The sequence below is a fragment of the Sus scrofa genome, chromosome X, assembly GCF_054392235.1.
Source record: "Sus scrofa isolate SSC_HxYL_T2T_F1_AM1 chromosome X, Sscrofa_HxYL_maternal_Yorkshire_Landrace_v2.0, whole genome shotgun sequence".
Lineage (NCBI taxonomy): Eukaryota > Metazoa > Chordata > Mammalia > Artiodactyla > Suidae > Sus > Sus scrofa.
In genome coordinates, this window is record NC_139401.1 from 94478623 (window position 1) to 94497960 (window position 19338).

At 40.5% G+C, this 19338-nt stretch overlaps 1 long non-coding RNA gene and 1 pseudogene across 9 annotated transcripts in view; one reads left to right on the forward strand and one right to left on the reverse strand.

Annotated features, from left to right (window-relative positions):
- LOC102158821 (uncharacterized) overlaps positions 1–19338 on the forward strand; it is a 106316-nt gene that overhangs the window by 10471 nt on the left and 76507 nt on the right. For 3 of the 9 annotated variants that reach the window (XR_014834814.1, XR_014834818.1, XR_014834815.1), the window contains 2 exons: positions 4117–4194; positions 5644–8405. This is a non-coding gene — a long non-coding RNA (uncharacterized LOC102158821). Of the gene's footprint in view, positions 1–1544; positions 1660–3745; positions 3842–4116; positions 4195–5643; positions 8406–13866; positions 14640–19338 lie in introns of those variants that run through there. The other 6 variants (XR_014834810.1, XR_014834816.1, XR_014834811.1 and 3 more) reach the window with 5 other exon arrangements.
- On the reverse strand, positions 11256–13293 carry LOC102158930 (AMMECR1-like protein pseudogene; annotated as a pseudogene).

Below are 19338 nucleotides of genomic sequence, written 5' to 3' on the forward strand. Positions count from 1 at the left end.
CGTTGCCTGGATCTGCATTTCATTAAAGCCTGAAAAATACTGATGTTCTAATTCTGATTTCTTCTGCATTCATTATCTATAATTCTTCTATCAAATAAACAACCTCATCAGCTTTTAGGTTATGCTGAACTATAGTGTGCACAGAAAGGGATGGATGAATGTTTAATTCTTTGCAATATTTCTACTTTTCAAAATGCTGGTTTGTTTCCCCAGGATACTCCAAAGCTGTGTGGTGAGTTGGTTTAGTTTAGTTTTATTTTTTGTTAGAGTGTCATCATGAGCTCACAGATGCTTATATTTGGTATGTTTTAATCCATTGCCGTAATAAATCATTTTGCTATTGAAAATGTTCTGTATTTGAGCAGTGAGAATTCCTTCTGCTTAGCTTCTGAGTCATCCTAACATGCTTTCTGGTATGATAGTTTGGTCCAGACTCATCTTGTACAGTTCCTACTCTAGACCTGGAATCAGCCATTTCTTCAAGGAAGCCTGGTTCCCTTTACTGGGAAATGATATTTGAGGGTTCAGTTATGATAGTAGAGGTACTCATTGCTACTGGTTTGGTTGCTGTTTCTTGACCTTTTTAGTGCGTGGAACCAGCAAATAAGAATTATATTTTTAAATAGAGTTTATTTCTTTGTTACTGTTTTTAAAAATATTTTAATTTTTTTATTAAAGTATAGTTGATTTACAGTGTTGTGCCAATTTCTGCTGTACAGCAAGGTGACCTAGTCATATATATGTGTGTACGTGTGTATGTGTATGTTTTAATCCATTGGAGTAATTAATCATATATATATAAATTCCTTTTCTTATATTATCTTCCATCATGGTCTACCCCAAGAGACTGGATATTGTTCCCTGTGCTACAGAGTAGGGCCTTAGTGTTTATCCATTCTAAATATAATTGTTTGCATCTACCAACCCCAAACTCCCAGTTCATACCACTCCCTCCCTCCCCTAGAGTTTATTTCTTGGAATAGTTTTAAGTACATAGGAAAAACAGAGCTGAAGTTATAGGAATTTCCCAAATACCCACTGTGCCTACACATGCTATGCTCGCTCATCATCAACACGCCTCACCAGAGTGGTACATTTGTTATAATTGATGACCTGATATTTGACGCTATCACCCAAAATCCATAGTTTACATCAGGGTTCATTCTTGTACGTTTTATGGTTTTGGAAAAATGTATAATGATATGTCTCCACTGTTATAATATCATACAGAATAGTATGCCCTAAAAATGATCTGTGTGCCACAAGTTTATCCTTCCGCCTACTCTAACCCCTGGCAACCACTGACCTTTTTATCATCTCTGTAGTTTTGGCTTTTCTAAGATGTCATATAGTTAGAATCATATAGTATAGTATGTAGCCTTTTCAGATTGGCTTTCTTTCAGTTAGTAATATGTATTTAAAGTTCCCTCATGTCTTTGTGGCTTGATAGCTCATTCTTTATTAGCACTGAAAAATATTCCATTGTCTGGATGTGCCATGGTTTAATCCATTCACCTAGTAAAAGTCATCTTGGTTGCTTCCAGGTTGTGGTGATTATGAAGAAAACTTCTACAGACATCTGTGAACAGGTTTTTGTGTGGACATAAGTTTTCAACTCCTTTGGGTACATACCAAGAAGCATGATTGCTGGATCATATGGTAGGAGGATGTTTAGTCTTGTAGAAAGCTTCCAAACTGTCTTCCAAAGTGGTTGTACCATTTTGCATTTATTCAGCAGTGACTGAGAGTTCCTGTTGCTCCACATCCTTGCCAGTATTTGGTGTCATCAGTGTTGTGGTTTTTGGTCATTCTAATAGATGTGTAGTGGTATCTCATTGTTTTAATCTGCATTTCCATGATGACATACAATGTGGAGCTTTCATCATTTTTTCCCCACCTGTATCTCTTCTTAAGTGAGGAGTCTGTTAAAGTCTTTGGCCCATTTTTTTTTTTTTTTTTTTTTTAGGGCCGCACCCACGGCATATGGAGGTTCCCAGGCTAGGGGTGGAAATGGAGCTTTATCTGCTAACCTATGCCACAGCCACAGCAATACAGGATCCGAGACATGTCTGCAACCTACACCACAGCTCACGGCAATGCCAGATCCTTAACCCACTGAGTGAGGCCAGGGATTGAATCCGCAACTTCATGGGTTCGTTTCCACTGCACCTTGACAGGAACTCCTTTTTGGCCCATTTTTTAATCTGATTGTTTGTTTTCTTTTTTTTTTTTTTTTTTTTTGTCTTTTTGCTATTTCTTGGGCCGCTCCCGCGGCATATGGAGATTCCCAGGCTAGGGGTCAGATCGGAGCTGTAGCCTCCGGCCTACGCCAGAGCCACAGCAACGTGAGATCCAAACCGCGTCTGCAACCTACACCACAGCTCACGGCAACGCTGGATCGTTAACCCACTGAGCAAGGGCAGGGACCGAACCCGCAACCTCATGGTTCCTAGTCAGATTCGTTAACCACTGCGCCACGACGGGAACTCCTGATTGTTTGTTTTCTTATAGTTGAATTTTAAAGACTTCTTTGTATATTTTGGATAACAGTCTTATCTGGTATGTCGTCTACAAGTGTTTTCTCCCTATGTGTTTTCTCGTTTTCTTGACATTGTCTTTTGCAGAGCAGAAGTTTTTTTTATTATTATTATTTTAATGAACTTCAGCTTGTCAGGTGTTTTTGTCATGTATCATGGTTTTGGTGATGTATCTAAAAAGTCATTGCCATGCCCAAGGCCAATCAGGTTTTCTGTTATGGAGTTTTATAATTTTTCATTTTACATTTAGGTCTAGGATCATTTTAAGTTAATTTTTGTGAAGGGCGTAAGGTCTGTGTCTGTGTTCATTTTTTTGCATGTGAATGTCCAGTTGTTCCAGCAACTTTTGGTGAAGAAACTCTCTTTGCTCCACTGTATTGCCTTTGCTCCTTTTTCAAAGATCAGTTGACTATGTATTCCATTTTTTTAAATTTAAACAAATATAACATGTATATTAGTTTTCACCTTTGTTCATGGGTAAAAGTGTGGCAAGTTCTACAGCAGTGCAGTCTAGTAGAAATTTCTGTGGAAGTGAAAATGTTCTGTAGCATGAAATGTGGTGAGTGCTAGTGAGGAATTGAGTTTATAATTTTATTTAAATTTCATTTATTAAATGTAAATTGCCACATGTAAATTACTGCAGTAATGGAGAGGAGCAACTTTACACACTTTTGTGCATTTTGTTTTTCAGTGAATGATGTATCCTGAAAATCCCTCCATAGCACCATAGAGAAGGAGTCTTCATTGCTTTTATAGGTAGTGCTACACTAGGGCTATAGTACTCTAGGATGTAGCTATACCTTAAGTTATTCAACCAGTCACTGATTGGTGGACATCTGTCACATTTCTAGTCTTCTGCTGTTATAAATTGTTCTTCAGGGAATGTTTTATGTGCTTATGCCTTTTTGTCTTTTTGCATTATTTCTTTGGGATAGATTCTCAGAAGAGTGATTTCTAGTTCTAATAATAAATCCCTATGTGATTTTAGTAGAATGCATCAAATTCCCTTCACAGGGATTTTCAGCTAACTCCAGCAATGCATGAGAATGCCTGTTTCCTCACATACTATATAAAGGGAGATGAATATGATGTGAGAAATCTGAAAACTATTTCGATAAATCAGGAGCATTGTATGTTAACATCAAGGTCTTACTCCTGAGCTCGTCTTTGAGAACTTGTTCTCTACTCTTTCTGTCTTCTGTGATCAGGGTCCAGACCCCTCCAACTGAGAGAGGAGGTTGTAACATGAAGCAGAAACCCCATGTCACCTCAGAATATCAAATGGGAGGAACCTCACTTCTGGGGTAAGGCAGGCTCAGAATCAGTTCAGAGATCTACCACTCTCACTTAACAGAGGGTTAAGGGGAAAAAATAACACCTGCAGCTTCCACCATGCAAAGAAATGAAACTCAAGCCGCCTAAGGGTAACCTTGTCCTTTACTCTCTGTGACTGAGGTCCTGTGAGAAGAAGGTAGGAGCCGATTAGCGCTGTTCAAGAGGATAGAGGTGTGGGTTATAAGGCGCAGTAGGTTTCTAAGGTTCAACTTCTCTCCTCTGAACCACGTGATTTCCTGTTTAGGTGAATTTCCAGGACTCAGGATGAAATTTGGACTGAACTTGCTCGGAATGGAGTCCATTCAAGGTCATACACCATGAGGTGGGTACTAACATCCATCTTGCTCCCTGTGCGCATTTCCAGTTATGAAGGTCTAGAGATCAATGGGGACAAGATGTGGGATGCAGATATTTAATTGGTCTGACAGTGCCTGGCACAGAATAAACACCCAGTACACATGAATAAATGAATGAGATGTAGATGCAGGAGTAAGCAGGAAAGGAAACGATATATATGTCCTCTCAGTGTTTTGTAAACATGTGAGTTTTTCCGAGAGTGGTGATCACTCAGTACATGTTGTTTCATAATCTGCTTGGAGGAAAACAGTTTGTGTCTATTCATAGAAATCATGCCTTTTCCTTGGGGGAAAAAATAACCTGTAGAAAATAGAGAAAGATGGAGTTCCCGTCGTGGCGCAGTGGAAACGAATCCGACTAGGAACCATGAGGTTGCAGGTTTGATCCCTGGCCTTGCTCAGTGGGTTAAAGATGGGGCATTGCTGTGAGCTGTGGTATAGGTCTCAGACTCGGCTCGAATCTGGTGTCACTGTGGCTGTGGTATAGACCGGCAGCTACAGTTCAGTTGGACCCCTAGCCTGGGAAATTCCGTATGCCACAGGTGCAGCCCTAATAAGACAAAAGACAAAAAAAAAAAAGGAAGAAAGAAAACAGGGAAAGATGCCACCTGATCATCCCAGCCAGAATTGCAAATGTGAAAGTCTCATCAAGGGGCTTGACAAAGGGTGAGGTAATGAGGACAGAGGGCAGCATACAGATTTCATTGTATAGGCCAAAGCTTTCTGAAATTTCCTACATGCTGGTGGTGATCCTGCTGTTTTCCTGTCTATTGGGAAAGGAAGCCTCATGTGGACAGTATTTCGAAACCCCCTCTAAGGCACTTAAGCACGGGCCTTAGGCCTGGTACACTTCCTTGCCAAGAGATAAAGAACCCACATGGCCTGTGCCAGGCTTGTTGCCTTATGTGCGAGTGTCTTTCTCTATTTCAGATTCAGTGAGTATTCCTTTGTTTTGATCAAGCATGTATGCCAGTAGCCCTCAGGCATGCCACTACCTTTCAGTTTGGTCACATTACCAATTATTTTGTTTTTTTGTATTTCTTTTTTTTTTTTTTTTTGAAGTATAGTTGATTTACAGTTTGTGTTAGTTTCAAATGTACAGCAAAATGATTATTTTTTTTCAGATTCTTTTCCCTTTTAGATTATTACAAAATACTGAGTATAGTTCCTTGTGCTATACAGTAGGTTCTTGTTTTTAGAGATGTTGTTTCTCAATCTCAGTAGAATTTTAGTGAGTATTTGGGATTGTAAGAGGACGGGAACCACAAACACTCGTCTACATCATGTAAGACTTTCAGTGTTGTCTCTGTGACATGCAGTGTAATGGAGCTGGGCTAGGGGGAAAGTCCTCACCCTTCCCATGGAGTAATTGTGCTTTTCCTGTCCTCTGTTGATGCCCTCTATGCACACATCAGGAGTGCACATAATCTGGAGTCTGGGACCCACTCGGAGCTCTAGGAGGAGGTGACTGCGGTTCTGCAAGGAGGGACAGCTGAGCGAGAATCAGAATCTCTTTCTGGATCTTAGTGCCTGAGCCACCCAGTGTGAGTTCGTTCTCCAGCCTGTTCCGTCACATGGGTCTTCACTCAGCATGCATGACTCTTCACACCTCCAGTGACCCAGGGGCTACCAAGGTCATGTTAATGATTTCACACATTCTAGTTTCTTGTGGTGTTATGGTGGCCTCATAAAACCACCTTAACATATGAAGAAGAGGAAGGCTCTCCCTGCAGTCATCAGAGGCTCCTCAAAGAGGAGCTGGGCCTGGGACAGTGGGCAGGACTTCTGGGGGCTGAATGGGAGGGAGGGGCCGGGGAGTCCATGCTGACTGGAGTGAAGAGTGGGGGCTCCCAGGTGAGCAGACAGGGCTCAGAGGTAACTGATGGGTCACCCCAGGGAAGTGAGGCCGTCCAGGTGTAGGACGGATTGGGAAAGGAACACATTTGCTTCCATGGGATGCTGCATAGCCCCTTTGTACACTGAAGTGGCATAAGAACGCTAAGAAGGAGCGTGCCCTGCACGTCTATCACTGGTCCCCGGGGGCCGGGAAGAACCAGGAGCACTGACAGTAGTGAAGCGGAGTTGATGCTCAGGCCCCCAAACCTCCATTGAAGTAGGAAGCAGGCATCAAGGGGAAGGATTCACGACAGAGGGACCTCCCTGTGCCATCTGGAAACCATACACCCTCTTTAGTTTCTGGCCCCAGGTCCGAGGTCCACCTGCCAAGCGGGATCCTACCTGCCTCCTGGAGTCACATTCTTAGTCAGAACATGCTGTCCACAGGCGAGCTCTCTCCATGTTCTCATTTGTTTTACCTCTGCATTGTCACCAAGATCACTTGGGCTGTTCTCCTCCTCTGTTGCCTCAGCTCCTTTCATCAGCTCAGTGAGGTGTATCACACTACACTGCTTCTTTTTTCACCTATTATGATTTATTCCCTATAATACTTCTTTAAAGGGTTCAGTGATTTGCACTCAGAAGTTAAATAGCCAATAAGCAACCAAATGTAATACAAAGGTTGATCTGAAGTCTTCACACTAAAAGCCATACAAAGTCTCCTGCCTCAGGAAAATAAGAATGAAAATGAACAAAAAGAACACAAGACTCCTTTGGCTCCAGTATCTCAATAGAAATTAACATCAACAATTAGTGATGCCACAGAAAACAGATTTTGTGAAAATATTAAAATTAACACCCAGGACTTTTGTATAGATGATTTAACCACAAACCTCTCATGCTGAAAGAGTGCCTAATATGAGTAGCTTTAATATTTTGAAGTGAAAAAGTTTAAGAACATCACAGTGGAAGCAATCTAACACTGAAAACTCTAGTGATCAAAGACTTTCTCTTTTAGTTAATGTAAAGCAATTCATAATTACAGAGAGAATGCCTTCGCTGTGGATTTTATGAGACAAGCCACCTTTCCAGACCAAAAGGGGATGAAATTAACTCTGATCCAAACCAGCCAAGTGGGGCTGGTTCATTTAAAACAGTGGTTACCTATTGCACAGCTGGAGCAGCCCAAGGATGAAGGAAACTCCGACTAGAAAACATTTCCTTCTCTTTAAACCTACCACTCACACCACACATGCTGGCCACTCTCATTACTGCTTTGACTAAGTGTGTGGAAGGCAGTTCAGTTCCAGTTTGGAGCTATCCTCTCCCCATGCAAAGCTACCATGTGGATGATCCAGACTTAGTATTTTCCCTGAGAATCACCTGCCACACATCTTCATGAAGTGACCATGACTGTACACTTCCAGACCGCTTCCTGACTAGGCTCCATTCCTCATGGGGCCAAATAGTTTTCCTTGGTCAACTCCCAAGTCCCCATGACAAAACAAGAGAAACTTGAGCATCTCCATTGCTAGACTTGTCTGAGCTTGAGGGAATGTGCAGGGAGTAAAACTTATTTACTCCAAAAACCAGAGTCCACTTCACCTGGGCTTCACTAGCCTGACTCTTGTGCAGTGTTTTTTTCCCCTGCATTTCCTGTTTTTTTTCTGTTTTCTCATTATTTGGTTAAATGGCAGGTATCCTACCCTGTTGTCGGAGGCCAGCTCCGGTGGCCGGGGAGTGTACACTTTCCCGAAGAAGATGGACAGCATCGGCAAATGTACAAATATGGAGACAGCCTCTTTGTCCCTTCTTTCAGGGTGCTGGACTGCTCCAATTTTATTGGCAACAGTGGTTGATTATATAGACAGTTTTTCACTACAAATTACATCAGTGTTAAAAGTATATTGGTTACCTATTACATGGTATAGCAGCTATACATTATGTTTTAAGATCTCTATCTTAACTAAACTTAGTACTTTGAAGAGGCCATAGACACAAGGATTTGGCATTCACAGACCTTGTTTGTAGACTGGTGCTTATCTTCAAAGCATTGTGGCAGGGAGATAGTGTAAGTAAATATAAACCAACTTAATTAAACTAGCTATCACTTAAAAGCTTTTAAAATCAAAGACAAAACTTACAGCTAGGTTTTTTGGATAATATATGGCTAACTTCTATGGACCTCATTAAGATCCTAACTCTAAAGTTTACTATATAACTACTTAATAGATAAACACTATGTTTTAACTAAGTTGGATTAAAATAGGGGAAAGTCTTTCAGGATGAAATTCTTATATTATTGTTGTAACTTTGTTAAATCACAATCACCACAGGAAAATAAGAATGGAAAATAAGAATAATAAGTAAATAATCAGGAAAGACTGAGGAAAACTGAATAACAAGTAAAACAACAGGAAAGACTAGGTCACCTGAGAAACAATCCATGCTCTCCAGTGCAAACATGGAAATTATTTTCCCAGGAAAGTCCCAATTCTTCCCCATCAACATCAAAATGAGAGCTGTGTAACCTGAGGCCTGCCCTCAGCTTGTATCACACAGGCAGGCTTTCATCCTGACCAGAAGCCCACCTTCGGCTTGTACTGTTCAGGTGAGCTCCCTTCCTTGGTTAGGAACCTGCCTTCAGGTTTTTTTTTTTTTTTTTTTTTTTTGCCATCAGGTAAGGTCCTTGTTTTTGAGTCCCTGCATCTTCTCGGCTCCCCGCACTACCCCTCAGTGAAATAAAAAAACATACTGTCCATTGGGGAAGACAACTGAGGCAACATTTCTATAAGAAAAAAATAGACTTGAAGAGTATGGCACTGTAAATGCTTACATGACCAGTCTCAGAGCATGCTCAGGAGTGAAAGTTTAGCACCATTTTTTTGTTTTGTTTTTGTTTTTTGGCTGCAGTGATACTAGATCCTTAACCCATTGCACCACAAGGGAACTCCTTTTCACCTTTAGAAATTGAACACAATCTTTAACATAGAACACTTGAACAGTAATAAATATATCCCTGAGTATCAATTCAAATTGTTGTACAAATTGGTGGTGGATAGTTTAATCCAGAGTTGACCACCCTGACATTAGTCCGTGGCCCCTGGTGTCAACTGTCATCACATTTTCCCCTGGCCCCAGCTGTCATCACATTTGTTTGTAACAATCCCTTCATGTTCGAAAGCTTTTTTTTTTTTTTTTTTTTTTTTTTTAATTAACACTGCAAGGGGAAAGTGGCAGGATGTGAGAACACAGCACAGCAGTAAGGTAGGGTGATGTATCCTGGCCTGGGCATCCTGATGTCAGCCCATATTTCACTTGCACACTCCATAGCCTTGTGAACAGCAGAGGATGGTACCAAACACATCTCCTCACTCTTACCCCTTTCTTCCAAGAAAGGAGACAACAGTGTCTAGAAGAGCACATGTGTCATTTCTTACATTGTGTCTCTTTTCCCTTCCCCATTCCTGGTGGAAGAAAACTCAAAAGATCTTTTGACTTGAATAATTGCCCATTTAGGAAAGCCAGACTGTTCACCACATAATTTTTTTAAATAAGTTAAATCATTGTTTTCATGGGGTTGATTCCCAGCTTATCTCAAGAGTTCTCTAAGCATATTGTTGAAAACCAGTGTATCACTCTTAGGGTCTTTTCTTCCAAGCAGCCACCTCTTCCTGTGAATTATTTCAGCAGTACCTTTGTGACAGTGTTTTCAAAGCACCCTCCAAGTTCTCAGCTTCTATGTACTGTCCACCAAATGAGTGAAGAATAGGCAAGAGGGAAGAGAACCTTGCTGACAACTATGGAAAAGGGAAATATGCTCCATAGAAGCATCAATGACCTAGAATAAAATGAGCTATTCAGAATTTTGCCCTGACGGAGTGAAGATTCCCAGCATGTTAGGCAAGATAGAGGTGCACCTTGTTTGGTTACACAGTTTTGTTCTAAAATCCTATAGAGGACTGAAACAACAGTCTTCCCACTTCTACAAGCAAACTAGGAAAAGGAACTCCTCTGCTTAAAGGTCCCTCAGGATATTTGCCTGAAAAGAAAAACAACTTAGAAACCCTACGTTCTCTCCCACAATGATGTATCCTTCTAGAGCACATGCCAAGTGCTCGTTTGAACATCTTTGCCCTCTAAGAACCTAGATCCAGCTATAGGCACTGCTACCAGTAGAGAAGTATGGAAGCCAGTGGTAAGGAAGACGTCTCTCCTTTCACATTTCATGCAGCAATGACTCCCAGTTCTTCCTCAGCAGACTACACCACAGAGTTCTGTTCAGTACCAGGAGACTCAATGCCAGAAAAGTGCCAGAAAAACCCAGCTGATAGTGGGATAAGAACACCTTCAAGGCTAATTGAGCAATAAGATCTGCAATACCATTCAAAGGCATTCCAATCTTTGTGTTTTTTTGTTTGTTTTTTGTTTTTTGCTTTTTAGGGCCGCACCCACAGCACATGGAAGTTCCCGGGCTAGGGCTTGAATCACAGCTATAGCTGCCAGCCTACACCACAGCCACAGTGATGCCAGATCTGAGCCTTGTCTGTGACCTACACCACAGCTCACAGCAATGCCGGATCCCTGACCCACTGAGTGAGGCCAGGGATCGAACCTGCATCCTCATGGATACTGGTTGGATTCATTTCCTTAGTGCCACAACGGGAGCTCCCAGGGTTTCCAATCTTGATGTGAGTCTCTGTTTAGTGTCTCAAGGGACTCATGGTGACCATGATCAGCCCTAACATGGCACCCACTTATGAAGCATGGAGGTTGTGATCAATTCTTGATATGCAGTAAACCTGAAGCTTCTTTTAAAAGGAATTTAAAGCAACCTAATAATGTTTCTTGTTGGTCTCCATTGCCTGACTGCCAGGGAATATACCTAATTAATCTGGGAAGGCTGTAAGGGTGTATGTGGAGTAAACCTTCATGTTCATCAACTCCAGCTTCATTGTGTGGCCAACACAAAAGCAGAAACTTGGTACCTGCATGCCAAGGGTCTTCTGAACCCACATGGTAATTCTCACTAATCATGGAGGAAGCCTAGGTCCAGTGGTACTCAGTATTGAGGAAAGATGGAGAAAAGACTTGGGCCCCTCAAGTTCTGTTTCATTCAGTATAACTTCATGCCCCCTCAGTTAGCTGGAGGCTGACTTGGCAGTGGAAGCCAGCGTCATGGAATGGTAGGCTAATAGAAGCCATTCTGGAAGCAATGCTGCCAAGAAGCAGTATATTCTGCATAACTGATTGTTACCTTCTCACTTTGGTACCTAGTGAGTTTTATCATTTTTCTGAATTCACTGGTAGTTGGAGCCTGAAAGCCACCTTTCTTGAGCAAGGAGTCTATTGTCTGGATTTGATCCCAGTCTTGTTCCTTAGGAACCTCAGGTAAACCTTTTTCATTGATGAATTCACCTTGATTCCCATGGCCTCCTACTTCCCAGTCCATGTAATCACTGGCTTTCTCAAAAAAGTTACTTAAGGAGGGAGACAGAGCTTTAGTTTAGGCAACTAGCTCCTCTCGAGTCAGGTGGGGAAATGGGCTATCCTTAAGTGCACTGGTTAACATATTCCCTGAGTCCTGAATGAAGCTTCCTGGCTAAGAAGGCCCTAATGCAGCCATGAAGTTCCTCCCTGTCTTCCATGTCACAAAGAGTGGATAGGGGTCATTGGTAAATCTAGGAAGCCATGGCTATGGAAAGCCATACAGGTGATAGTAGAGGATATCAGGAGGACATCTCTGCCATCACCGCCAGATTCTAGGTGGTGTTGGCAATTACATTGGGCCAGGGGAAAGGGCTCAGTACTCCTTTTTTTTTTAATTTTTTTTAGGGCTGCACTCACAGCATATGGAAGTTCCCAGGCTAGGAGACGAATCAGAGCTGTAGCCACCAGCTTATGCCACAGCCACAGCAACGCCAGATCCAAGCCGTGTCTGTGGCCTACACCACAGCTCATAGCAGCACCAGATCCTTAACCCCCTGAGAGAAGCCAGGGATCAAACCCGCATCCTCATGGATACTAGTCAGGTTCATTAACCACTGAGTCACAGTGCGAACTCCCAGGGCTCAGTACTCCTGATGCAGAATTCATTCGTGTAATGAGAACATCTCCAGGTCCCAGAGTTAAGTCTGGCACATTCTCCCACCTGCTGCTGCCATCCATGTGCTGGTGGTTTTAAGGAGGTTCTGAAGTAGAGTTGAAGACAGTTGTCTGGTTCCTATGACATTGCATTCCACTTCCAGATAACATGGGCTTCTGATAGCCTGCTGCCAATTTGGGCTAGAGTGAAGGAATGCATGTCTCTTCTGCCGCCAACTTCACCCTAGTCCTGATTCAGTGGTTGAAGTCTGGAATGCTGTAAGAATCTGTTATTGGAACACAATTTGGAACATTGTTTATATTATGGCTTTGACTGGAATATCCTATTTCAGAATATGCATAGAATCAGATATAGACCACATAGCTTTAAGGAACTGAGGCTGACTTTATGGAGCCAATAAAGCCCCTGGAAAACCAGCCTGTTAACTTGCTTGCTGGATTCCGAGCAGCTTTTCCAGGTAAATAAGGAAGGTGTCTTCCTGTGGGCCCAGAAACCTCAAGACATTTGGTGAACCTCAAGAAGAAAGGAATTAAATCTATAGATATTATAGGTGAAGTTTGATGACAAGTTCTAGGCTTGGCTTCTTAGCCTCAAGAAGGTTTTAAAATGTGCAAATTGAGATTCCTTATGAAAAGTTTCAGCAAAGCAAATTTTTAAAGAGCTTCGATTGTCAATCACTACTCTTGCTATAGTTATGTAAATATCAAGCCAGGTTTAGTCAAACGACTTATTTTGCAAACAAAGTAGTCTTACTGTGGTTATCTTTAATAGAAATGAGAGTGATTGTAAAGAGAAAAATATGCTCAGTAAAAAACTATAACACATTCTTATAGATAACAGTTTCTATTCCTGTTCATTATCTTTGAGTTTCATTGTCTAGCTGTAAACTGGACTTGATTGTGAAATCTTACAGTTTCCCCAGATACTGACTACAACTCTCCAAACTGACATTTCTCCTACCCTTCTGTTTTGAAGTCAATAAGAACAGAGTTCCTTGGAACCTCCTTGAAAGAGACCATACCAGATCCCTCTCACTACCCAGATAGCAGCCAAACTTCAGACACTTGAATCTTGGGTCTACATCTCCCAATAAATGATCACTTCCAGACTCTTGGAACTGCATACCAGCTGGGAGTCTAAGATTAACATTGACTAGGGAGGTTCCTCTGCAGAAGCAGATGGCATCTTGAAGTGGATGGCTCACCCAAGATCACAGATCAAGATCTTTATCTACAGTATGAAACTTTTATTCCTCTTGCCTTTTAGTACTTGATTTTTCTCTCTCTTAGTGAGTGGGAAGACAGTTCCCCTTAATTCTGGCAACTATTGTGGAGTCTATGAAAAAGGCCATAACTATACATAGACTTTCTTTCTTGCTAAAATGGCTTTAGATAAGAGAATTCCTTTAGATTACCTATTGGCTGAACAAGGAGGAGTCTGTGCCATATTAAATACCTGGATCAACTCCTCTGGTATTTTAGCAAATACAAGGAATTAACAAACAAGACACTCAGCTAAAACAAGTTGATGCTTTTCAGGTACATTCTTTGATTTATTTGATGCCAACTAGTTTGGTTCATGGGGCCCCTACCTAAAAAGCATACATTACTGTCTTGGTATTATCCTCCTGATAGTCATCACTGTAGTCTCCCTGGTGCTCTGTGTTCTCTAAACGGTCTTAAATGCATGTTCACAGCCATCAGATGGTCTCACTGCACTTGAAGAAACAAGAACAAGGTGAACAAGATAAACAGCAGAAGTAATTCTTCCATGGACCTGATATCATAATCTATAAGTTTTAATGGTGAGACAGGAACAACTTTAATGGTGACAGAGAGTGGCACTAATACCAAAAGGCAGAATCGTTAAAATAATTAAGGAGACCATCAGACTGAGGTAGCTCTAATGCCATGTATGTAAACCAAAATCTAAGCCTGTAAATGCCTGAAGGTTACAAAATCAAAAACTAAGGACAAGCGGAGTTCCCTGGCGGTTCAGTGGGTTAAAGATCTGGCATTGTCATTGCTGTGGCTTAGGTTGCTGCTGTGGTGCAGGTTTGATCCCTGGCCAGGGAACTTTCCCATGCCATGGACATAGCCAAAATAATAATAAAGGACAACCAATCACAAACAGCCAAATGGACTTTAAGCTTTTTGCCAGACAAATAATTTCCTCTCTTTAATTCAGTACCTTCCCTAGGTAAGTCATTCTCCTAGCTCCTGTTGGTGGAGCACTCCTAATCACTTCCTATTTGGAGCTCAATTAGAATCAATCTTTGTTAAATTAAACCCTTAAATTTTTTAATATGCCTCAATTTATCTTTCATCAGAACTCAAAAAGAGAAGAACAGTCTGTGTTATTTTTTTGCTTTTTAGGGCTGCACCCATGGCATACAGAAGTTCCCAGGCTAGGGGGTCAAATCAAAGCTGTAGCTGCCAGCCACAGCAACCAACAGCGGATCCGAGGTATGTCTGCGACCTACACCACAACTCAAGGCAACGCTGGATCCTTAACCCGCTGAGCGAGGCCAGGTATCAAACCCACATCCTCATGGATACTAGTCAGGTTTGTTACCACTGAGCCACAACGGGAAGTCCCAAGAACAAACAGTCTATTATATTTCACCAGGTATTTATCATCCTGTTCCTTTTCCTCTGCAAGTACAGTCATATTTCCGTCTAAGATAAAATTTCAGCTTCTTGACAATTTATACCCTGCCTTTCTTCACTAGCAACACCAATCGAATGTCATTCAATGTCAATAAACAGCCATTTGCATCCTAATTTCAGTGCTTACAAGAATACTAATGGCCCATAAAAATATGAGAGTAGTAGAATTAGCTAACATTTGTTTTGGGTCAAGTAACATTTATTCTCAGAATTGCAGTGTGACATTCTCATCCTTGTTTTACAGATGAAGATAATGAAGAACTAGGAAGAAGTTAAATATTTTGCCTAAGCTTGCATACTTAGAAAGTAGCACATCATGGATTTGAACCTAAATAGCATGGCTCCAGAGCCCATAAATACTTAGGGTGAAAGAACTTGAAACACAGAAGAACACAGATTAACTACCAAGTTTGAGCCACAGAAACCCAAACTGACACACTGATGTACATACTAATGCATTATCAAAATTTGTACTTAGCTTTTTTCTATAAATGGATATTCTTTGAATATACTTCTACAACACTAAAATTTCAAGTACGTTAGTTATCTGTAAAAGTATTTTCTGTTTTCAGATTTTTACTTTAATTTTCCTGTTTACAATATTTCAAGCAACACAGAAATGTATACTTACAATATGAAATTACTCTGACTCTCCCTTCTGCTTGATACCTGGCCTCTAACCCAAAGATGTCCACTATCAATAGATTGGTGCATGTTCCAGGTGTGTTTCTCTATAGGTAAAGCATTATCAAACAGAGATACACAAAAATATTTATTCGTATGTTTTCTTTTTCATTATAGAATCACATTCATATTTTGCAACTTGCCTTTTTTCATTAAAAATAACAGCTCAATATTTTCATGTATTTTGTTAACTAATGTGTTTGCAAATGTTCCTTAGCTTATCTATTGTTCTCTCTCTCTCTCTCTTTTTTTTTTGGGCTGGGCCTATGGCATGTAGAAGTTCTTAGGCTAGGGATTGAGCCTGCACCACAGCAGCGACCCAGCCACTGCAGTGACAACACCAGATCCTTAACCTACTGCATCACAAGAAAACTCCCTTGAACTGATTATTTTAAGAAACATCAGACACAAGACAATTTCTGAAAACAGAGTAAAAGTTCCCCTTTTGTAAGGAACATTTACATTTATAATGGAAATCTCCACTAGTAAGTGTCTCCCTCTCTGTACTTCCCTCTGGAACAGGACTTTATTTATTTTTTTTAATTTTTACTTATTTATTTTTTATTACTCAATGAATTTATTACATTTGTAGTTGTACAATGATCATCACAATCCAATTTTATAGGATTTCCATTCCACAACTCCAGTGCATCTCCCCATCCCCCAAACTGTCTCCTTTGGAGACCATACATTTTTCAAAGTCTGTGAGTCAGTATCTGTTCTGCAAAGAGGTTCATTCTGTTCTTTTCTCAGATGCCACATGTCAGTGAAAGCATTTGATGTTGGTGTCTCATTGTATGGCTGACTTAACTTAGCATGATAATTTCTAGGTCCATCCATGTTGCTAAAAATGCCAGTATTTCATTCCTTTTAATGACTGAGTCATATTCCATTGTGTATATGTACCACATCTTGATCCACTCCTCTGTCGATGGACATTGAGGTTGTTTCCATGTCTTGACTATTGAAAATAATGCTCAAATGAACATCGGAGTACATGTATCTTTGCGAGTCATGGTTTTCTCTGGATAGATGCCCAGGAGTGGGATTGCTGGATCAAATGGTAGTTCTATGTGTAGTTTTCTGAGGACTCTCCATACTGCTTTCCACAGTGATTGCACCAATGTACAATCCCACCAACAGTGTCCTAGGGTTCCTTTTTCTCCACACCCTCTCCAGCACTTACTGATTGTAGACTTTTTTGATGATGGCCATTCTGGCTGGTGTAAGGTGGTACCTCAGAGTGGTTTTGATTTGCATCTCTCTACTAATGAGTGATGTTGAACATCTTTCATGTGTTTTTTGGCCATCTGTATGTCTTCTTTGGAGAACTGTCTGTTTAGATCTTCTGCCCATTTTTTGATGGGCTTGTTTGTTTTTTTGGTATGGAGCTGCAGAAGGTGTTTATAAATTTTGGAGATTAATCCCTTGTCAGTTGATTCATTTCCAAGGATTTTCTCCCATTCTGTGGGTTGTCTTTTTGTTTTGTTTAGGGTTTCCTTTGCTGTGCAGAAACTTTGAAGTTTGATTGGGTCCCATTTGTTTGTTTTTACTGTCATTACTCTAAGAGGTGGATCTGAGAAGATGTTGCTGTCGTTTATGTCAGAGAGTGTTTGGCCTATGTTTTCCTCTAAGAGTTTTATAGTATCCGGTCTTATATTTAGGTCTTTAATCCATTTGGAGCTTATTTTTGTGTATGGTGTTAGGGAGTATTCTAATTTCACTCTTTTCCATGTGGCAGTCCAGTTTTCCCAGCACCACTTATTGACAAAGCTGTCTTTTCTTCATTGTATATTCTTGCCTCCTTTTTCATAGATTAGGTGCGTGGGTTGAATTCTGGGCTTTCTATCCTGTTCCACTGATCTATGTGTCTGTCTTTGTGCCAGTGCCATGTGGTTTTGATGATTGTTGCTTTATAGTATAGTCTGAAGCCTGGGAGCCTGATTCCTCCAGCTCCATTTTTCTTTTTCAGGATGCCTTTGGCTTTTCTGGGTCTTCTGTGCTTCCAATCAAATTTTAAAATATTTTGTTCAAGTTCTGTGGAAAATGTCCTTGGTAATTGGATAGGGATTACATTGAATCTGTAGATTGCCTTGGGTAGTATAGTCATTTTGATAATATTAACTCTTCCAATCCACGAGCATGGTATGTCTTTTCATCTCTTTGTGTCACCTTTGATTTCTTTCATCAGTGTCTTACAGTTTTCAGAGTACAGGTCTTTTGTCTCTTTAGGTAGGTTTACTCCTAGGTATTTTATTCTTTTGGATGCAATGGTAAACGGGATTGCTTGCCTAATTTCTCTTTCTGATCTTTCATTGTTAGTGTATATAAATGCCATCGATTTCTGTGTATTAATTTTGTATCTTGCGAATTTGCCAAATTCATGGATGAGCTCTAACAGTTTTCTGGTAGAGTCTTTAGGATTCTCTAGGTATAGTCTCATGTCATCTGCAAATAGGGATCGTTTTACTTCTTCCTTTCCAATTTGGACTCTTTTTATTTCTTTTACTTCTCTGATTGCCGTGGCTAGGATTTCCAAAACTATGTTGAAGAGTAGTGGCGAGAGCTGACATCCTTGTCTTTTCCTGATCTCAGTGGGAATCCCTTCAGGTTTTCATCATTGAGAATGATGTTCGCTGTGGGTTTGTCATATATGGCCCTTATGATGTTGAGGTAGGTTCCCATTATGCCCACTTTCTGAAGGGTTTTTATCAGAAATGGGTGTTGGATTTTGTCAAAGGCTTTTTCTGCATCTACTGAGAGGATCGTACGGCTTTTATTCTTCAGTTTGTTAATGTGGTGTATCACACTGATTGATTTGCAGATATCAAAGAACCCTTGCATCCCTGGGATAAATCCCACTTGATCATGATGTACAATCCTTTTAATGTATTCTTGGATGCGGTTTGCTAATATTTTGTTGAGGATTTTTGCATTGATGTTCATCAGTGAAATTGGCCTGTAGTTTTCCTTTTTTGTGGTATCTTTGTCTGGTTTTGGTGTCAGGGTGATGGTGGCCTCATAGAATGAGTTTGGGAGTATCCCTTCCTCTGCAATTTTTTGAAATAGTTTCAGAAGGAGAGGTGTTAGCTCTTCTCTAAATGTTTGATAGAATTTGCCTGTGAAGCCATCTGGTCCTGGACTTTTGTTTGTTGGAAGTTTTTTAATCATGGTTTCAATTTCAGTTCTTGTGATGGGTCCATTCATCTTTTCTATTTCATCTTGGTTTAGTCTTGGAAGATTGTACTTTTCTAAGAATTTGTCCATTTCTTCCAGGTTTTCCATTTTATTGGCGTATGGTTGCATATAGTAGTCTCTTATGATCCTTTGTATTTCTGTGATGTCCATTGTTACTTCTTCTTTTTCATTTCTAATTTTATTGATTTGAGTCCTCTCTCTTTTTTTCTTGATAAAGGGTTTATGAATTTTGTTGATCTTTTCAAAGAACCAGCTTTTCTTTTCATTGATCTTTTCTATGGTTTTCTTCGTTTCTAGTTCATTGGTTTCTGCTCTGATCTTTATGATTTCTTTCCTGGAGCAGGACTTCAAATCACATGAAACTCTTGTCAATAGCAAAGGCACCAACTTTAATCTGCACAACAAACCTTACCCTTGTTAGCCTTGCTTTTCTTGGTAACCACAAATAACTGGTCTCTCCTCCCATCCCTAAAATCTTTATTTGCCTTTAGCTGAAGATTATATATAAGGTGGTGGCATGAGCCATCTCAAGAGTTGCTTGTTTTCCCTGGTTATCTCCCATGTGTACATGAGGTATAACATATTAATAAGCTTCTATTTGTTTTTCCCTTGTTAAT